This window comes from Mandrillus leucophaeus, unplaced genomic scaffold (assembly GCF_000951045.1).
Source record: "Mandrillus leucophaeus isolate KB7577 unplaced genomic scaffold, Mleu.le_1.0 Scaffold627, whole genome shotgun sequence".
NCBI classification, from domain to species: domain Eukaryota; kingdom Metazoa; phylum Chordata; class Mammalia; order Primates; family Cercopithecidae; genus Mandrillus; species Mandrillus leucophaeus.
In genome coordinates this window covers 250085-269951 of record NW_012106775.1, presented here as the reverse complement: position 1 = coordinate 269951, position 19867 = coordinate 250085, and the positions used below count along the sequence as shown (strand labels likewise).

Sequence of the window (19867 nt, the reverse complement as noted above, 5' to 3'; positions counted from 1 at the left end):
AAAAAAAAAAAAAAAAGAATTTTTTTTCCTATGCGCCAGGCAGTCTTACCTTATAGCATTTCGTTCTTACAATACCTTAAGAAAGGCACAGCCGGGCGCGATGGCTCATGCCTGTAATCCCAGCACTTTGGGAGGCTGAAGCGGGAACACAAGGTCAGGAATTTGAGAGTAGCCTGACCAACATGGTGAAACCCCGTCTCTATTAAAAATACAGAAATTATCCTGGCTAACATGGTGAAACCCTGTCTCTACTAAAAAATACAAAAAACTAGCCGGGCGCGGTGGTGGCGCCTGTAGTCCCAGTTACTCGGGAGGCTGAGGCAGGAGTAGGGCGTGAACCCGGGAGGCGGAGCTTGCAGTGAGCTGAAATCGCGCCACTGCACTCCAGCCTGGGCGACAGAGCTAGACTCCGTCTCAAAAAAAAAAAAAAAAAAAAACAAACCCAGAAATTAGCAGGCCGTGGTGGAGGGCGCCTGTAATCCCAGCTACTTAGGAGACTGAGGCAGAAGAATCACTTGAACCTGGGAGGCAGAGGCTGCAGTGGGCCGAGATCGTGTCACTGCACTCCAGCCTGGGCAACAGAGTGAAGCTCTGTCCCCCCGGCCCCCCGCCCAAAAAAATGAGAGGCATTACTAGCTTCTCTTTTCTACAGGTAAGTTTTATTAACAAAGCTGTAATCAATGGATATTTTGGACTATTCCTTGTCAACTAACATTATTCTGCATATACATATGAAATTCCCATATACTTGCTATTTTAAACCATTAGGTAATATTCAATCATTAATGTGCTGTAGATTATTTAGCTATTCTCTCACTGTCGACCTACTATTTGTCTTTTATTTTATTTTATTTTTTTTGAGATGGAGTCTTGCTCTGTCGCCCAGGCTGGAGTGAGTGGCGTGATCTCGGCTCACTGCAAACTCCTCCTCTCGGGTTCACGCCATTCTCCTGCCTCAGCCTCCCGAGTAGCTGGGACTACAGGCACCCACCACCTCGCCCGGCTAATTTTTTGTATTTTTAGTAGAGACGGGGTTTCACCGTGTTAGCCAGGATGGTCTCTATCTCCTGACTTCGTGATCCGCCCGCCTCGGCCTCCCAAAGTGCTGGGATTACAGGCGTGAGCCACCGGGCCCGGCCCTATTTGTCTTTTAAAAAACTGATTTAAAAAGTGATTTACAATTATTTCCTGGAGGTATAATTCCTGAGGCTCAGAGATACAATGAGTTGCTTAAGGCCACAGAGCTAGAAAACATCAGATCTGGGGATGTTTTCAGAGCCCCTATCTTAACTCTGGGCTCTACCACCTTGGAATCCTGGAAGATTCTGCTACAGATAGGAGGAGCCTGAAAGAACTAGCGAGACTTCTCCTTTCCCACTGCCTATGGGCGTTTCAGCAGGGCACCTGACTCCTCTAGGGAGAGGAAGAAACATCTTTTAGGTGTTAGGCAGCTGGCAGGTGCCAGTCAGCAGCTCATACCATTGTCTGAGACCTCAACCACAAAGAGTTGGGGGGCCCTGGTACCAAATAAATGAAAAGTCAAATCCTTTTACTTTTGTGCATTTCCACCACAGGAAGTCCAGGCCAAGGTCTCAGCAACTGACTGTTTCAAGACCACCTGCTTCCCCGCAGCCTCCTTAAACATCCAGGTGCAACTCCAGGGGCAGTCCTAGAGATCAGCCAGGCAAGGAGCTTGCAGACACCAGCTCTCAGCATCCCAAAAATCTGATAGGCGTGGGGAGCCCTGGTGTCTCTAGTTTGCTCCCCTCACTCTCTGAAGATAAAATCCATCAGGTTCTCAGGCAATTCCATTTCAGTAAAAATTCAGTGTTCCCTTCCCCATATGCTTATTCACAGAGGTATTTTCATACTTGCAGCATCAGTGTCCTGCATTTAAAACCTTAGCACAGATGCCTCATGAATGGCTGAGCCGGCCGCAAACACTCAAGGTGGCTCCCTGAACCATTTTTAGAAAGAACTTGTTGGGAATTTTCCAATATGGCTTTTAAGGGACCAACCCCCTCCCAATAGACTTTGAGCACCACAGTCGCTTGTGGCCTGCCATGGTTGTGTAAGCACACTTGGGCTTAGGCCAGCACCTGGCTTACTCACTTGACAGCATGGAGTCTCCTTCAGCCCCCACTTTTGAGGGCAGGTGCTTGGCAAGTCATTAGCCAGCTTCTATCTTATCAGTGGGTTCAATCTGCTTTCGTAGCTGTAGTCAGGATGCTGCCTATAAACACCCTGATTTCCAAGGGACCTTCTTCCAAAAGTAAACTGGAGTTGGAGAGAGAGGCAGGGCTGGCACCTTGGCACTGGGATCCGTGCCAGGAGCCAGGCCAGCTGTACTTACAGCCGCTTGGTGAAGCAACGATTCCCCCCAGTTTACAGTTGTGGAAATGGAGACAGACTGTATTTGAGACACTTGCCCAGAGTCATAAGACTAGTAAGTGGAGGAGCTGGGGCTAGAACCTGGGCCTGTGGTCTCATTTGTCACCATCATAGTTAGATACTAAACTTACTGCCATGGTGGTTAGAAGGGGATATTGAATCAGCCTTGCTCAGCAGAGGAGGAAATGAAGACACAGGAAAGTCAGGTGATAGGACAGGCGGCGAATGCAGGCAGAGCTGTGCCAAGCAGTTCCCGTGCCAGGAGTGCTTGTGAGCTTTTCTGGAGTGCCCGTTCCCTTCTCAGACTGCAGTACCTCTTTAAAAGATCGCAGGGCTGACGAGCCGAGGAGGCGTTCCTTAAGCACAGGTTATACTAGGTCTTCTTTACCCCTCTTCACCTCCTACCCACTGCTGGGCAACATGAACTATCTGGAGCACTAAGTTCTTTTGACAAATATGAGTGGGGGCCTGTAGTCTACACTGCTCATGCCAATGCCGGCTCGGTTCCCAAATCCCTAGGCTCTGGGATGGTTTTTTGGTCATCTGGTCACCCCATGCACATTCATTCAGTCAGGAGGGAAAGCAGCCTTTCTTGAGTACCTACTATACATCAGGCACCGTGCAAGCTGCTTTTCACTCACCAGCTCATCTACCCAACAACCCTACCATGTGGTATGAGACCGTTAGTTGCCTTGTTATAGATGGGGAAATTACTATTATTTTTTTTCCTTCTTAGATATCAGATGGGGAAATTAAAGCTTAGCAAGATTGTGAAACAAGACCAAGGTCATGCAGACCTCAGCAGCTGGCAGGAAAGCCCAGGCTTGCCCGGCCCCAGAGCCAATGCCCTTTCTACCATGCCACCCTGCCTGGGACGTTCTCTTCCCTCCACACTTTAGAAATGCAACTGGGATGATTCTTACAAGGGCATTTCCCATTCCAGAGCTGCTATGAAGTCATGTAACTTAGGGTCCTTTTTAACTTTTCCCCCGTGGTGGCATTCCCCCTTCCTCCTCCTCTTCTATTTGTCATTTATACTAAGGTGCAAATTTCTGGCATCACCACTATTGGGCAGGATTCTGGGGAGTCCCAGGGGGTTTCCAGGGCCCTGAAATACTTCCATCAGCCCCCAGGGATGCCCTCACAAGACACCTAGCCTAGCTAAAAGGGAAAACCACAGAAATAGAATCTGTGGGGAGACAAGCACATGCACACCTTGCCAGCGGTACTTTCAAGGGATTACATTTTTCTGGAGAGCAACCTGGTGATAATAACAGGAACTAAAAAGCATCCATAGCCTTTTATCTGGTAATCTGGTAGTGTTAGTTTGGAAAATAGACCTCCAGGAAACATCCCAAAGGGAAAAAAAAAAAGTTCAAAGATACTCTCAGCACTGTTTACTACATAGTAAAAAAAAAAAAATACTACAAACAACCTGAATAATCCATAATAAAGCAATTGGTAGGAGACAGGTGAGAGAGTTATTTCAACCTAAGAAAATGTAAGCAAAATGGTACACTCACATCCACAAGGAAATTCAAAATGGCACAAATAGTACGTAGAGACTAATACTACTTAAAGAAAAATATTTGAGGCCAGGTGTGGTGGCTTACTCCTGTAACCCCAGCACTTTGGGAGGCCAAGGTGGGCGGACTACTTGAGGTTGGGGGTTTGAGACCAGCCTGGCCGACATGGTGAAACCCCATCTCTACTAAAAATACAGAAAAATTAGCCAGGCGTGGTGGTGCATGCCTGTAATCCCCGCTACTCAGGAGGTTGAGGTGGGAGGATTGCTTGAACCTGGGAGGCGGAGGTTGCAGTGACCCGAGATCATGCCACTGTCACTCTAGCCTGGTGACAGAATGAGACCCTGTCTCAAAAAAAAAAAAAAAAAAAGAAAAGAAAAGCAGTTGATAAATACATGGTGATGAGGAAATTTGTTAAAGCTGTTTAAGTCCATCCAAGAAGAAAGATAAAAACAGACAACAACAGCAACAAAACACTAACATATCCTTAAGCAGAAAAGGCAGAGGAGAGAAAGCAGGTGCAAATACAAAGGTAGGAAGGAGACAAAAATATGGGTTAAAATGAAACCTATTTCATTCATTCACTATTTTTTTTTTTTCTTAGCATTTCCTTGGCACCTACCATGTGACAGACACTGGGCTATTACAGTGCTGATACAATAGGTTGCTGTCACTGCTAGACCTTTGTCATCAGAGGGCTTCCTGTGCTCAGGGAACAGCACTCTCCAGATCCTGGCTTGTGGCCACAGTTGTCACTCTGAGTGCAGGGGAAACGGATGTGGCCCTCAGAAGGCAGGCTGCTGCCCGAAGGACCTGAGTCTGCCGGACTACACCTGGAGCCAGAGCCACAATCCTCTTCATAACATTAGACCTTTTATGGCTCTATCTGCTCCCCACTGTCTGGGCCCAGTGGTAGCAGAGGGGTTGACAAGGACTCCACATGCATGCCACTGAACTTCTCCATCAGAGTAGCCCCCTTCAAAACCACAAACAAAGACCGCACAAGTCACATGCGTTTAAACACAGGAGTCACCACAGCTTTGGTGAAAACTGGGGGCCTCCAGCTTGCAGACAAGCTGTTGAATTCTACCTTAGGATGACACAGCTGACCTCATAACCCCCAGAGCGCTGATGAGACAGGTATGGCAGACAGCTGGACCCGGGCACAGGGGGAGCCACAGACTCCAGGATCTTAGGGAGAAGATCCACGAGCTGGGATTCCCAATGTTTAAAATACCTGATAAAATGGCTGGGCATGGTGGCTCACACCTGTAATCCCAGCACTTTGGGAGGCCAAGGCAGGTGGATCACTTGAGGTCAGGAGTTCAAGACCAGTCTGGCCCACATGGGAAAACTCCGTCTCTACTAAAAATACAAAAATTCGCCAGGTGTGGTGGCACATGTCTATAATCCCAGCTACTCAGGAGGCCGAGGCAGGAGAATCGCTTGAATCTGGGAGGTAGAGGTAGCAATGAACCGAGACTGCGACACTGCAGTCCAGCCTGAGCGACAGAGTGAGACTCTGTCTCAAAAACAAAACAAAACAAAACAAAAAACCCAAAAAACACACCTGAAAACCTGCACATCTAAAAGCTGTATTGAATCTAAACCCTTGAATCTAAAAGCTGAAATTTTAAAATAAATAAATAAAAATACCTGAACCGCTGGACCGAATCTTCTCAATGCTGTCTTGAGGCAGCATCAGTGGCCTTTGCCCTGGTGCCTTGAGCTAAGGCTTCATGGCTTGCCAGGCCCCGTGGAGGGAGGATCCTGGCTGCAGGAGGCAGAGCAGGTGCCAGGCTGCACTTCCACATCAGAGAACACACAGTGCAGCAGGGACTTCTTCACTTTTGGACACCAAGGCCAGGGCCCCCAAATCTGTGATTTTTTAAAAAGGTCCTGAGGTGATTTTCATGCTCCATGAGCTTTGGGAGTCACTGGAAATGCGGACCAAACACTGCTGTCTTTAGAATCAGAAAGATCTGGGCTCAAATCCCAGCTCTGTCACTCATTAGCTCTGGGACTTGGGGAAATAACTTAACCCCCTGAGCCCCAGTCTCCTTTCCTGTAAAATGGGGACAGTAATACCCACGTCATGGAGTTACAACAGGACAGGTGCCCCTCGAGCACACTGAGTCCCTCATCTTCGCGCACATCACATGCTGTAATTACTGGTTTACTGGTCTAAGTGTCCTGTGCCTGGACACACCTGGAGGGCAGGTGTCCTGTTTACTCTTTTATCTCCTGTGTTTAGCACAGGGTTTCACCCTCAAGAACACTCCCTCTATTCACTGTGGAATAAACGGGGGTTGGGAGGATTGCTAACACGTGGGGTGGCTACCACAGTGCCAACTCACGGGAGGCACTTAATGTTAACATCCCCTGATACATGAAAATGTCCATTAAAAACACACACGCAGGTAGTAGCTTTCCTCGGTAGGCAGTTCTCAGCCTTCTCCCTGCCCCTGAATTAAATTATTCCACTTACACCAATCCTATGGGAGCACACTGTTTAAGGACCACAGGCTGATAGGAGAGGCCACCACTGCTTTATTTCTACTGTACCAGCGTCTACTTTCAACAGCACAGGGCCATGGTCTCTTACAAGAGAAGGTGAAAAGTCTCCACTACTGCTAAGCTCATGGTGTCACTCAGAGCCACTCACCCCACAGACTGTCGTGGTCCCACAGCAGCCACTAATAACGGAACCATTTCTGTTCTCCTTGGAGTGGCAGTTGGCAGCGGCAAACAGGAAGTTGTCTTGAAGTAGGGTGTGGTTATGCCCTGTCAACATATGCGTACAGACACACATACTTTTTTTTTTTTTTCCTTTCTGGCCCCCTTCTCTCTCCCGTCTTTATAAGCAAAAGGTCTGAGTTATTTTGGTGAAAACAAAACTTTTTACATGATTTAAGATCAACCATTGCTACCACACAAACAAAACCACAGGACAGAAAGGGACCTAAAACACAGCAAAAGGTCTATTTTCCTGCCACCAGTCTTGTGGCATTTAGTTAGGAACTGACTGTGTGTGTGAGTGGGTGTGCATTTTCCCCTTGATTTCTCTGGGCACACAGGAAACAGAGCCCTAGCTGGAAACCAGCCAGACACGCCACCCAGCATCCTAGTGAGCTGGTCGGTCCACCTGTGGGCCAGCTGCCCGAGTTGATTCAGGGCCTGCAGTGTGCACGCACTGGACAAGGACCACTGAGGACAGGAAAGAAGGAAAAAACCAGGGTGCTAGTTTCAAGCAATTTGTACAGTTTGAATAGAAAGGACCCTGAACATGTCTTAACACAAAGTACATATAAAAACAACAAAGAAACACAATGGCTGAGTAGGTAAGTGCACTGAGTAGATAATACACGGACATAAACATGGGGAGGTGGGGTTGACACGCCAGGAAGGTTCATTGCAGCTGGCTTCCCGGTGCACTGAAAGGTGTGCTAGAAAATTTTCCACTCCACTCCTTTTCAGGCCGGAGGCTGGTGCCTCCAGAAGGGCTGTCCAAAATAGACTGGTCCCCAACCCAGCCTCCTACTTCTGACCTCTTTCTGAGGCAGCTACTCTCCCCGCTCCCCGCCTCAGCCCTGTCTCGGCTCCAGCTCCAGCCCACAGACCGAGAGCACTGTCTATGCTAACACTCATCTTGCTAAATGGCTTGTGGGCTGCCAGCATGATCCGCCTGCCAGGATCTCTGTTCCGTGACCTGCGCCCAGCCCCACGCCGTCCTGTGTGGCCCTCGTGCCCTGCGCTCACACTTACACATCCCGGGGAGGCTGCCTTGCCGTTTGGATAAGGAGGCTGAGCCAGTGACACGCTGGGCAACGCGACTCGTGGTAGTAGACGTTTCCTGGCTCCTGGATGAGGGCCCTGGCCAGTCAGAACGCACCACTTCCCCTTTAAGAGAGCACGCCCAGACGAGATTAGGGAAAGGCAGAAAGAAAAGCCCGGAACAGTCAGGGTTGTATCCTGAATTTGGCGGATGAACTTGGGTATTCCTGAACCGCACACACAAGGTGTGGTCAGAGGCAGCAGGCTCCTCAGAGGTACATGAGAGCCAGCGCTGTGTGTGCAGGGCTGGGCCTTCCCGCAGCCCCGGAGCTGCTGCTTGTCTGGCCTGGGTCCCGGGTCCCCAGGCAGCCTGGAGACACCTCAGGCCTTACCCACTCCCCCTTGGCTCAGGGCTTGTCCATCCTGATAGGCAGAGTCCACTTCATTACCTAGCACTATGCCTTAGAGAGAGTAGAGAGGTCATTATAATGATTGGAAAATACTTTTGTGGGTTGTTAGAACTATTGATTTAAGCAGGGAGCTTTCATTCATTCTGGATATTTAGAAAGTTTAGTCCCTGATCTTGGCCAAGGACAGCAGACTTGGAGGGGGGAGAATGCCTACCAAAACAATGGTTCACAAAGGCCACATGTTATATGATTCCCTTTACATGAAATGTCTAGAATAGGTAAAAACATACAGACAGAAAGCAGACTCGCGGTTGTCAGGGGCAGGCTGGGAAAAGAAGGTGGGGGAGTGATGGCTTAATGGGCACAGGGTCTCCTTTGGGGGTGATGGTGGCACAACATTGTGAATGTACTCAATACCACTGAATTGTACACTTTAAAATGGTTAATTTTCTGTGATGCAAATTTCACCTCAATTAAAAAAAAAAAACAGTGGCAAAGTATGTTTTGTGCATCTTTATCTTCTACTAGAACCTCTCCTGTGTGGCATCCAACATTTCTTTGTAAAACCTGGTTATTACCTGATGAATATTAAATCAACCCTAGCTAAGGGGTACATGCCTTTTAGTAAAAAAAAAAAAAAAAATTAAACCTTTAAGATACAAAGTTTTCCAAGACTCAGAAGTATGACTTTCCTGGAGAATTCTGGACTGTGGGGAGCCAGCACCCCCTCACATCATGCTCACATGCTTCCTCCCATCACCACAAGCTAGGCAGAGCCTACTAGGCATTAGAGAGATTAGACAGGTCATTATAATGACTGCCTATGTAAGACGGTCTCCTGTGGGGACCATCCCTTCAGTCACTGGAAAACATAACCAAAGCCAGAGACAGTGAGTCCCCGGTGGGAGAATTATTCAGGGAGAACATGACTGGACTTCTGGGTTCTTGGCTTCCTTTTCCCCTCTTGTTGAGAGAGTTTCTTCCCAGAATTGAGGAGAATTCATCGGTTTCAGACTGGGAGGGAGCTGTGCTGGCTGGCAAAGCAGAACTAGTTTCCACAGTTCCATTTGTTTGGAATGTAGTGGGGGGGGGCGGGGTGTCGAGGGGATATAAGCTGACCACCCATCTGACCAGCCCTCGTTTTCAGTCATTTGCAGCTTTGGCTGGAGATTGTCTGTTCCCAAGAGTTAGGCTGTGGGCGTTGTTCCCCGATCCCAGGCTAGCAGGTCAAGGGCCCCTGGGCACATTCCCCTCACCCAGGGGACTGTGGAATAGAGGCCTGCTGGATGTTGCAATACTTAGAAGAAACACAGATGAAAGGGCAGGCCCGAGGCCTGGGAACCTGAGTCTTTCCAGAGACAAACGTGAGTTGCTTTCCTAGTATCTCTGCAAAGAGTTCCAGGATGACCTGGAGGACAGAGATGGCAACGGCTGCCCTTGGGCCAGCTTTCCCAGAGCAATCTGGACCTTCTAAAGCATTGGCCCCTGCCTCTTGCAGCCCTGCTCTCCCTCCTCATCTCTGGTGCCTGTGTAGGCTCTTGGTAGCCTTACACCTGAAGTAGCCTAAGTTCTCAGCAAACATGTGGCTTAGGATAATAAGATGCAATATTTACTCTAGCTTCTGAAGAGCAGCAAGTTTAGAACCGTAACTCTAAATACAAAAACAGGCAGGCTCAATCTAATTTAAAAATGGGCAAAGGGCCGGGCGTGGTGGCTCACGCCTGTAATCCCAGCACTTTGGGGGGCTGAGGCAGGTGGATCACGAGGTCAGGAGTTCGAGACCAGCCTGGCCAATATGTTGAAACCCCATCTCTACTAAAAATACAAACATTAGCTGGGTGTGGTGGTGCCCACTAATGACTCCAGTCACTAGTCACTGGGGAAATGCAGATCGAAATCACAGTGAGGTATCATTTCACACCCACTAGGATAGATGTTAACAAACGATGAAAATAACAAGTCTTGGTGAGGATGTGGGGAAGTTGGATCCCTCGTGCACTGTTGGTGGGAATGTAAAATGGTACAGCCACTATGGAAGACGAGTACGGCAGTTCCTCAAAGAATTAAAAATAGAGTCAGCACATAATCACACGATCTAGCAATATCACTTCTGGATATATATGCAAAAGAATTGGTATCTCAAAGATATTTGTATACCCACATTCATAGCAGTATTACTCACAATAGCGAAAGGTGGAAGCAACTCAAGTGTCTGTCAATGAATGGAGAATCCTATAATGGAATGTTATTCAGCCATAAAAAGGAAATTCTGACACATGCTACAGCCTGGATAAACTTTGGGGACACTATGCTAAGTGAAATAATCCAGTCACTAAAAGACAAAGTAATGTATGATTCCACTTATATGAGGTACTCGAGATAGTCAAATTTACAGACAGAATGGCGGTTTTCAGGGGTTGCAAGGGAGAAGGAATAGGGAGTTATTATTCAGTGGGTACAGAGTTTCAGTTTTGCAAGATAAAGAGTTCAGGAGAGGGCTGGGCACAGTGGCTCACACCTGTAATCCCAGCATTTTGAGAGGCCGAGGCAGGAGGATACTTTGAGCTCAGGAGATTGAGATCGGCCTGAGTAATACGGCAAAACCCTTTCTCTACAAAAAATACAAAAATTAGCTGGGCGTGGTGGTGTGTACCTGTAGTCCCAACTACTGGGGAGGCTGAGGTGGGAGGATCGCTTGAACCCAGGAGGCGGAGGTTGCAGTGAGCCCAGATCACTGTACTCCAGCCTGGGTGACAGAGCGAGACCCTGTCTCAAAAAACAAAACAAAACAAAAAACAAAGAGTTCAGGAGAGGATGGTGGTGATGGTTGCAAAACAATGTGAAGATACTTAATGCCACAGAACTGTACGTTAAAAATTAAGGTGGGTAAATTTCACATTAAGCATATTTCACCACAATTAATTTTTTTAATAAAAAAGTTAAATACAGAATTACCATACGGACCAAAATTCCACTCCTAGGTATATATGCAAAGGAACTGAAAACAGATACTCACACAAATCCGTGTCCACAAATGTTCATAGCTGCTCTATTCATAAGAGCCAAAAAATTGGAAACAACCCAAATGCCCATCCATGGATGAGTGGATAAACAAAAATTGTGCTACATACATACAATAAAAGAATACTCAGCCATAAAAAGGAATGAAGCGTGATACATGCTACAACACAAATGAGTCTCAAAAACATGATGATAAATGAAAGAAGCCAGACACAAAAGGTCATACACACACACACACACATATATAGTATGATTCCATTTAAATGAAATGTCCAGAATAGGTAAATCCACAGATACGAAAAGCAGATTGGTGATTAGCAGGGGCTGTATGTGGCGGGGGAGGCGGAATAACTGCTTAATGGGTATGAGGTTTTATTTTGAAGTGTGATGAAACATTTTGGAACTAGATAGAAGTGGTGGTTGCACAATATTGCCAATGTACTAAATGCCACTGAATTGTTCAGTTTAAAACGGTTAGCTTTATGTTTTGTGAATTTCATCCAAATTTTTAAAAAGCCTGCAGAAAGTAAGGGCAAGGATAATCTACAGCAGAACAATTAGTTTCAAGATAACTGAGTTACCTTTAAAACCCTTTCTGAAATCACTTAAAGGAGGTAATTTTTAAGTTAAGGTAATTAAGGCAGCCAGCAGGATACAGCAAACAGGCACTCTAAGACAGCAGTTCCCAAACACTAATGCTACCAATTTGGGTCTACAAAGAAGTGTTGTCTTAAACAATGTGATACATAAACACACACATGCATATACATGCACATGTACATACAGATTTTTCTGAGTTTACGTCCTCCCTACATTTCTGTGTTAGAATCTCCTTTACGTATTGATAACGAAGATAGATTGGTTGTGGTGCTTTGTTACTCTTTAGGGGGTATTGTTTTGTTTTTAGTGCCTTTACTTCATAAAATAAAGAAAACCTGAATTCAGGGTCAGATGCAGTGGGTCACGACTGTAATTCCAGAACTTTGGGAGGCCGGGGTGGGCAGATCACTTGAGGTCAGGCATTCAAGATCCACCTGGCCTACATGGTGAAACCTTGTCTCTACTAAAAAATACAAAAATTAGCCAGGTGCAGTGGTGCACACTTGTAATCCCAGATACTCAGGAGGCTGAGGCAGAATCGCTTAAACTCGGGAGGTGGAGTTTGTAGTGAGCTGAGATTGTACCATTGCACTCCAGCCTGGGTGACAGAGCGAGACTCCGTCTCAGAACAAACAAAAAAACCCCCTGAATTCAAACGACTACCACTACCAACACCACCACACGCAAACACACGCACATACACACACATGAACACAGGCTCCACTAGCTATTTACAAATGGGACACTGAGGCACAGCTCTTCCTCTTGCCAACCTGCTCGTTCATCCCTGATACAGCTGCCATTTCCATAAACAGATCATCATTCTCCCACGGACTCAGGTCTTAGACCTTGAAGCTGGGACTAACAGACTCGCAACTGGCAAGAAAAAACCCACAGGTAACCATTCTCTGCAGGCCCCCTTCTCTAGGAGTGCAGTCGCTCACCCACACTCCTGCCCAGGGTCTGCCAGGCACGGCTTCACTGCAGGCTCCATCTAGGGTGGTGCATCAGGTAAGCAGTGTGCCAGGTAAGTGGTGAGCCAGGTAAGCGGTGTGCCAGTTTAGTGGCACCTCCCAAGTTCAGTCCCGACTGTTGGAGAGTTCTCTTTTATGCCAAACTCCCGTGTAATGACCACTCACAATTCCCATGTCTGCGTTGTGGGAGTCACTATGAACCACTCTGATCCCCCTTCCATGGAACATCTCGCCAAATATTTGTTCCTTGAAACTTCCTTCTCTCAGGCTAAACATCCTGAGATGTCTTTTTACGCGATTCCTTACAAAACATCATTTTAATTACTCCCCAATCTCGGTTCTCTTGGCTCCCCTTGTTCTTCACAGACCATGGAGCTCAGAAGGGAGAGCATTACAGGTGGGGTCTGACCAGCTCCTACAGATCTGTTCTAGACATTATTCTCCTATTAATGCAGCCAGAGATCCAATCTAGATTTTTTATTTCTGATAGCTGCCTCATCTCTAAGTTTTATTTCACACATTTTGCTGCCAAGCTGCAGATCCACAGGTATCCTTTAAAAATGTCATCTTGTTGGATTCAGTCTACTGCACCAGTCTGTTGAGATCTTTTTGGACTCTGATTCACTAACATAATCTTCTCTCCCTCCCAAATCTACCACCTGAAAACTTGATCAGCCTGCCGTCAATGCCAATCTTCTTCTAAGTACTCATACACAACATGGAAGGGGCAGGCCCAAGCGGGCAACTTGATACATCCTTTGGTGCAACAGTGGCCTTTGAACAGCACTTTTGAGGTGTGGTTGTACTGAACCATGTGCCATTCAGGGCAGGTGTCTCATGTGGCCCACATTTCTTCATCTCCCTGGTAGGACCTCGTGGGTGACTGTGACGAATGGGACTAATGATAGGCCTCCTCTTACTGTTGGTTGTGAAGGTTAAGTGCGAAGCTCTTCAAGCAGGGTATTACACACAATGAGCAGTCCAACACTGCCTTTAGTATGGAGAAGAGAAAACAATAATAAATGGTTCTCCAATTCCCAAACTACCTTCCTTACTGGCAACCATATACAGACATTAGAAAGCTGTAATCAATAGAAGGAGCACTGACATCTAAGAGCTGGAGTCTAAATCCCGGCTCTCCTTCCAGAATGTCCATGCTCTGAGGTTAGCAGTACCTCCCCTCTCCTGTGCTATAGGGAAGAGTCAATGACATGAGGCATGTAAAAGAGGTTTCAAAGTTGAGTCAGACTATGCAAACATAAAAGAATAGTATGATGATTACTGTTATAAATAAGTCAAGATACCATTTTCATTGGCAGAAACCTGCCTGAGAAGCCAAGGAGGAACTTATAGATGTACTCAGGCTGCCAGGAGGAACAGGTCTTTCAGCACACAGCAGCTGGATTACTTCGATAATGAGATTCCTGATCTCCTCTCCTGGTAGCAATCACCTCCTCTCTCATCTCAGACCAAAGCCGAAGCTGGCTTTATAAAGAAAAAGTAGTGGGTCTTCCTACCATACTCGCAGAGGGGCCCCTTAGCCTATGGGAACACACTTTCTCTACAGGGTCCCCTTGTTGAGACCAGGACCTGAGTATCAGCAGCAGGGAACCGGTAGGTGATGAAGGGCCACAAGGGTTGCTTTTAGCTCCCCTATGACTTGACCCAGTCAATCCCTGAGCTTCCATCATGGATGGCGGTTTCTAAGAACACCAGGCTTTAGGCTCTGACATTCTCAGGGCAGGCTCTCAGAAACCCTGTTCTCACTCCAGCTGAGGATGTTGGTGTCTTCAGGGAAGAAATGGTCTTCACTAAAAACCAACCTTGGAAACATTTTGCAAAGCATGGTCACAGGCCACCTGTTGGCCTTTAGAATCTCAGGATCAAGGATATCCCACAGCAGGGAAAGAAGGAGAGGAAATGGCATGGCCAACCACATGCCTCTGGGAAGAAAGCAGCATTAAGATGGGAGGCAATAACTAACATAAATGAATTTTCCTCTCCTCATCCATCTAAGGTTAGTTTCCCAACTTCCAGGGGGAATGAACACTAAGGGCAGATTAAAAAAAAAAAATACACAGATGCTCTCTGACTTGCAATGGGATTATATCTGGATAAACCCATCATAAATTGAAAATATCGTAAGTCAAAAATGCATTTAAGGGCCGGGCACAGTGGCTCATGCCTGTAATCCCAGCACTTTGGGAGGCTGAGGCAGGCAGATCACCTGAGGTCAGGAGTTCAAGACCGGCCTGGCCAACATGGTGAAACCCCATCTCTACTAAAAATACAAAAATTAGCAGGGTATGGTGGTGGGTGCCTGTAATCCCAGCTACTTGGGAGGCTGAGGCAGGAGAATCCCTTGAACCCGGGAGGTGGAGGTTGCAGTGAGCTAGGATTGTACCATTGCACTCCAGCCTGGGTGACGAGAGTGAAAGTCCATCTCAAAAAAAAAAAAAAAATGCATTGAATACAATAACCTACTGAACATCATAGCCTTAGCCTACCCTATCTTAAATGTGCTCAGAACATAAGCTGTAGTTGGGCAGAATCCCCTAACACAAAGCCTATTTTATAATACAGTGCTGAATATCTCATGTAATGTATTGCATACTATATTGAAAATGAAAAACAGAATGGTTACATGGGTACTTGACGTACAGTTTCTACGGAATGCATGACACTTCTGTACCATCTTGAAACCAAAAAATCATAAGTCGAACCATTGTAAGTCAGGCACCGTCTGTATCTATATGTAATTGTTGGCAAGACACTGAGAGGTTTATGCCAATGAATCTATTAACAGATCAGGGAGTTGGCCCAGAAAGGCGATGGGAGGGAAGGGGCCCAGAAGGGAAGGTAACAATTCCTGACATCGTTTCTGGAGCCTACTGGTCCACAAGCTTCCCTTACTCAACCTATCCCTAATAAGAGTCTCTCTTGAGACAGGTGGGCTGCCACAGTCACCTAAGAATCATTATAAGCCACATGAAAGCGAATTCAGACTTTCATAGCCACTGATGACTTTTAAACATATTCCTGTCTTTCTCTCATTGCATTTCCTTTGACTATGCACCCACACAGAGATGGTGCCTGGTTCTATAAACGGATGCATGAGAGGAAAAAACTCACAGATGAATCTGTACCCCATGGAGGTTCCTGCAGTGTTCTGATGCTGAGGCAGGACCAGGCTTGGTCAACTGGTATTATGGGTTAAATTTGTCCACTTCAGACTTCATATGTTGAAGTCTTAATCCCTAGTACCTGAGAATATAAGCACATTTGGAGAGAAAGTCTTTGAAGAGGTGACTAAGTTAAAATGAGGCCATTAGGATGGGGCCCTAATCCAATAGGATAGGTGTCCTTAAGAAAAGGAAGGGACAACAATGGTACAAGTCCAGAGGGTGGATCACATGAAGAGGCGGCAAGAGAGCAGCCATCTGCAAACCAAGAAGAGGCCTCAGGAGAAACCAAACTTGCCGCCACCTGAATCTTGGACCTCCAGCTTCCAGAATTGTGAGAAAATAAACTTTGGTTGTTGAAGCTACTCAGGCTGTTTCATTTTGTTATGACAGCCCTACTGTACCAAGACAATTGGTTCACCTAAAAACCATGCAAGTTCACCAGATCAGGGAGAAAAAGTACAGGACGGAGGCAGAGGCCTAGATGCAGCTCGGATGCCTCCTCCTCCTTGGGCTGTGTTTCAGAGCAGTGTGACAGAGCAGAAATGCAGCCTGGCTTCAGCTACCCGCACGAGAGCATTCTTTCATGCATTCCCACTGACCGCGAGACCCACACCACTACCTCACTGACACCATACCCACTCACTCCAAGGCTTTAGTCATACAAAGAAAACAGCCATTCTATATTGTTCTTCGGTGCTCTTATAATGTTTAACCATGCCTTTTACTTAAAGAATTCCAGGAACTGGACTTAAGAGATCCAAAATATGGAACCAAGGTTGCAGAGTGTCCCACCTCAGGAAGGAATGCTGAACAACTGATTTACAGCCTTGTTGTTGCCAGCCAGACCACCAGATGGCCCATGACTCAAGACAATCATCACAACCAGATACATTGACTTGCATACCCTACCCCCTCACATGCTTTGCCCAGCCCAGCCTGCATACCCTACCCTGATATCAATTCCTGTACTTCACCTAATAAAAAAATCTCAACTGGGGCTGGGTGCGGTGGCTCATGCCTGTAATCCCAGCACTTTGGGAGGCTGAGGTGGGTGGATGGCTGGAGCTCAGGAGTTTGAGACCAGCATGGGGAACATGGAGGAACCCCCATCTCTACTAAAAATACATAATTTAGCTGGGCATGGTGGCATGTGCCTGTAGCCCCAGCTACTTGGGAGGGTGAGGTGGGAGGATCACCTGGGTCCAGGAGGTAGAGGTTGCAGTGAGCCGTGATCATGCCACTGCACTCTAGCCTGGGCAACACAGAGCAAGACCCTGTGTCAATTAAAAAAAAAAAAAGAAGAAAAAATCCCAATGGGCTCTTTTCAGAGGGTCAGTCAGGGATTTCTCTCTCTCTACCTTATGCCCGGGCATAAGCTCCAATGAAGCCTTGTCTGGGAAGGCTCTTGTGGCCTCATGTCAATTTCTATTGCACCGAGTACCCAAGAACCCATGGTCAGTAACAGCAAGGTCAAGGTGAGACAAATCTCCTAATCGCTGACAACTGGCAAAATCTGCCTGTCCTGAAGACCTGAAGCTGAGGTACTCTACAAGTACAAGGAGCAGGTGTGAGTAGCTGGTCTGAAAAGTTATGACTCCAGGCCATAGTCTAGGAGTGACCAACTCCTTTTATCAGCTTACTTTCTTGTTTCACCTCTTACCCAAAAAGTAATCTGATTACTCGTTCTAATTAATCTATATGTCATGGCTGTTGTTCCAGAAAAGACAAGACCTTGGGGGTGAATGGACTAATGGCAAAGTGAGGTCACTGTTAGCAGACTCTCAATGGTTTGACGAAATTACACAGACCATCTGGCCCAGTGCTGCCTTTGGCGGGGAATTCACTGGTCTCTAGGTTCTGCCTGGGTGCCTCGGTCTTCCTGGAGTGTAGGGTGGACAGAACCATTCCCCAGGGTCCAAGAGAGAAGGGGTGGGCTCACAAATGCTCACTGCTGCTAAGGGGCCCAGCTGCTCCGGATCAATTATGTTTTAACAGCAGCTATGTCATTGGAGCTGGGCTGGAGGGAGGAATCAAAGTGAGGAAGGAGGGTGCTTCTAAGGTATTGGCAGACCAGTGTCTGGAGGGCCTGGGAGGAGCAACGTGCTCTAGGAGACAGAGCTGAGGGGCCTTTACTTTCCCAAGGATGGCAGGGTGGGCGGGTTTGGCTTATTCAAATGCAAAAGCCTTTCAGTATTCACTGCCACTCCTCCTAGCTCCAACAAAAGGCCTTTAGGTTCTCTTCACATCTTTCCATTCACTTGGGCTGTGGCGGTTATTGACACAGCCGGGGGAGCCCCTATAATCATACCTTGCTGAGATGCATACAAACCAACACACACCTCAAGCCTGACACCTTCCGAAGGTGGGCCTAAAGTCCTCCTGGTCCCAACCAGACACACGGAGGAGGCACAGGGAGGTGGAACAGAGGCCCCATACACAGGGGCAGGTTTGAATCAAATTAGAACAAAGAGTCCCTTAGCATCACGTCGTAGCTAGTTAGCCCACAGCAAATGGGGGCATGAGGAGGCGAAGGTCCGATGGATCATGTCCGAGCCTGAGTTTTAGCTTCTCAGCTCCCCTGTGTGAGCCAGGCCCCAAAGCCAGGCTTTCCCTCCTAGGACCAAAGGGCTGGACTTGGCCCCCACCAGCTCAGTGGGGCCAGTGTGAGAAAGCACAGGACACACTCTAAACGTCAAAGACCTAAAGCAAGGAAGCCTCATCATTATTTTCTGCAAGGTTAGAGGAGACAAGGCACTTTTTTTTTTTGAGATGGAGTTTTGCTCTTGTTGCCCAGGCTGGGGTGCAATGGTGCGATCTTGGCTCACAGCAACCTCCGCCTCCCGGGTTCTAACAATTCTCCTGCCTCAGCCTTCCGAGTAGCTGGGATTACAGGCATGTGCCACCACACCCAGCTAATTTTTTGTATTTTTAGTAGAGACGGGGTTTCTCCATGTTGGTCAGGCTGGTCTCGAACTCCCGACCTCAGGTGATCCGCCCGCCTCGACCTCCCAAAGTGCTGGGATTACAAGCATGAGCCACTGTGCCCAGCAAAAAAAAAGCATTCATATGAATGAGAGAAACATGGAGAAGAAAAGAAATCCTCTCTTGACAGCACTCAGCAGTTAGAACTATGTCAAGCCTCAGCCTAACGGTCACATTTACCACCTTGGAAATTTCCGTTTTCACTGTCTGTTCTCATTCATGTGATGCTGGGGGTGGGGATGGACCCATCTGTGTGGGACTCAAGGTCCTGGTTCTAAGCAGACCCGCTCCTCAGAAGGCCTTCCGTGAAGCCTAAATGATGTTTGTCGTCTTCTCCTTCTTTTTCGATTTGTTTAGTTTAAAATATTTAACCCGAGGCACAATGAAGTGTCTCATTTACAAGGTTCTCCCGGACCATTAGACTGGGACTCCACACTCATTATGCTGATGAACGTGCTACTTACTCATGCAAATTCCAGGAGCGGCAGACTCCGAGATGGGAGGTGCTCAAGGTACGATATCAAGGGCTGATTTAATTACACAGCCATTCAGTGGGCCAAGCACGGTAATTTTTAGCCAACTGTTCTAGTAAATATTACGGGAAACCCTTTTATAGAGTGCTAATTCTGGCTTAGTGTTTTCGCTAAGCTTTAGTTCTTATTCAAAACATGCACATGGGCCCCCAAAGATGCTACCACCAGGCCAGAAAATCACACAGATAAAGCATGAGCCGGTATGCCATCTTGCAGTCAATCATCCTTTTAAAAATGTGATAAACATCTGCATATCACTGTCATTTAGGTGGGGACAAACTAAGATCCAGTAACTTCCCTGTGTCTGTCCTTCCTCCGGTCCCCTCCCCCATGACTCTGAGTCCTGCAGACTAGCCCTCGGGCAGGTTTTGGGTCACCAAATGCCACTGCTCCCGGCAGTTTGACAAAACAACCACTGTAAACTCATTTCAGACGTTTGAAACAATACCCAATCACTGCATCCACCCTCGA

The 19867-nt window shown here is 47.2% G+C and overlaps 1 protein-coding gene across 3 annotated transcripts in view; it reads right to left on the bottom strand.

The window, feature by feature from the left end:
• Positions 1 to 19867, bottom strand: part of ATXN7L1 (ataxin 7-like 1) — a 280106-nt gene that overhangs the window by 66873 nt on the left and 193366 nt on the right. Inside the window, exon 1 of one of the 3 annotated variants that reach the window (XM_012000357.1) lies at positions 7683 to 7799. The exons of the other annotated variants lie outside the window; for them this stretch is intronic. The gene's annotated coding sequence lies outside the window, so the exon portion shown is untranslated. Of the gene's footprint in view, positions 1 to 7682; positions 7800 to 19867 lie in introns of those variants that run through there. 3 annotated transcript variants of the gene reach the window in all.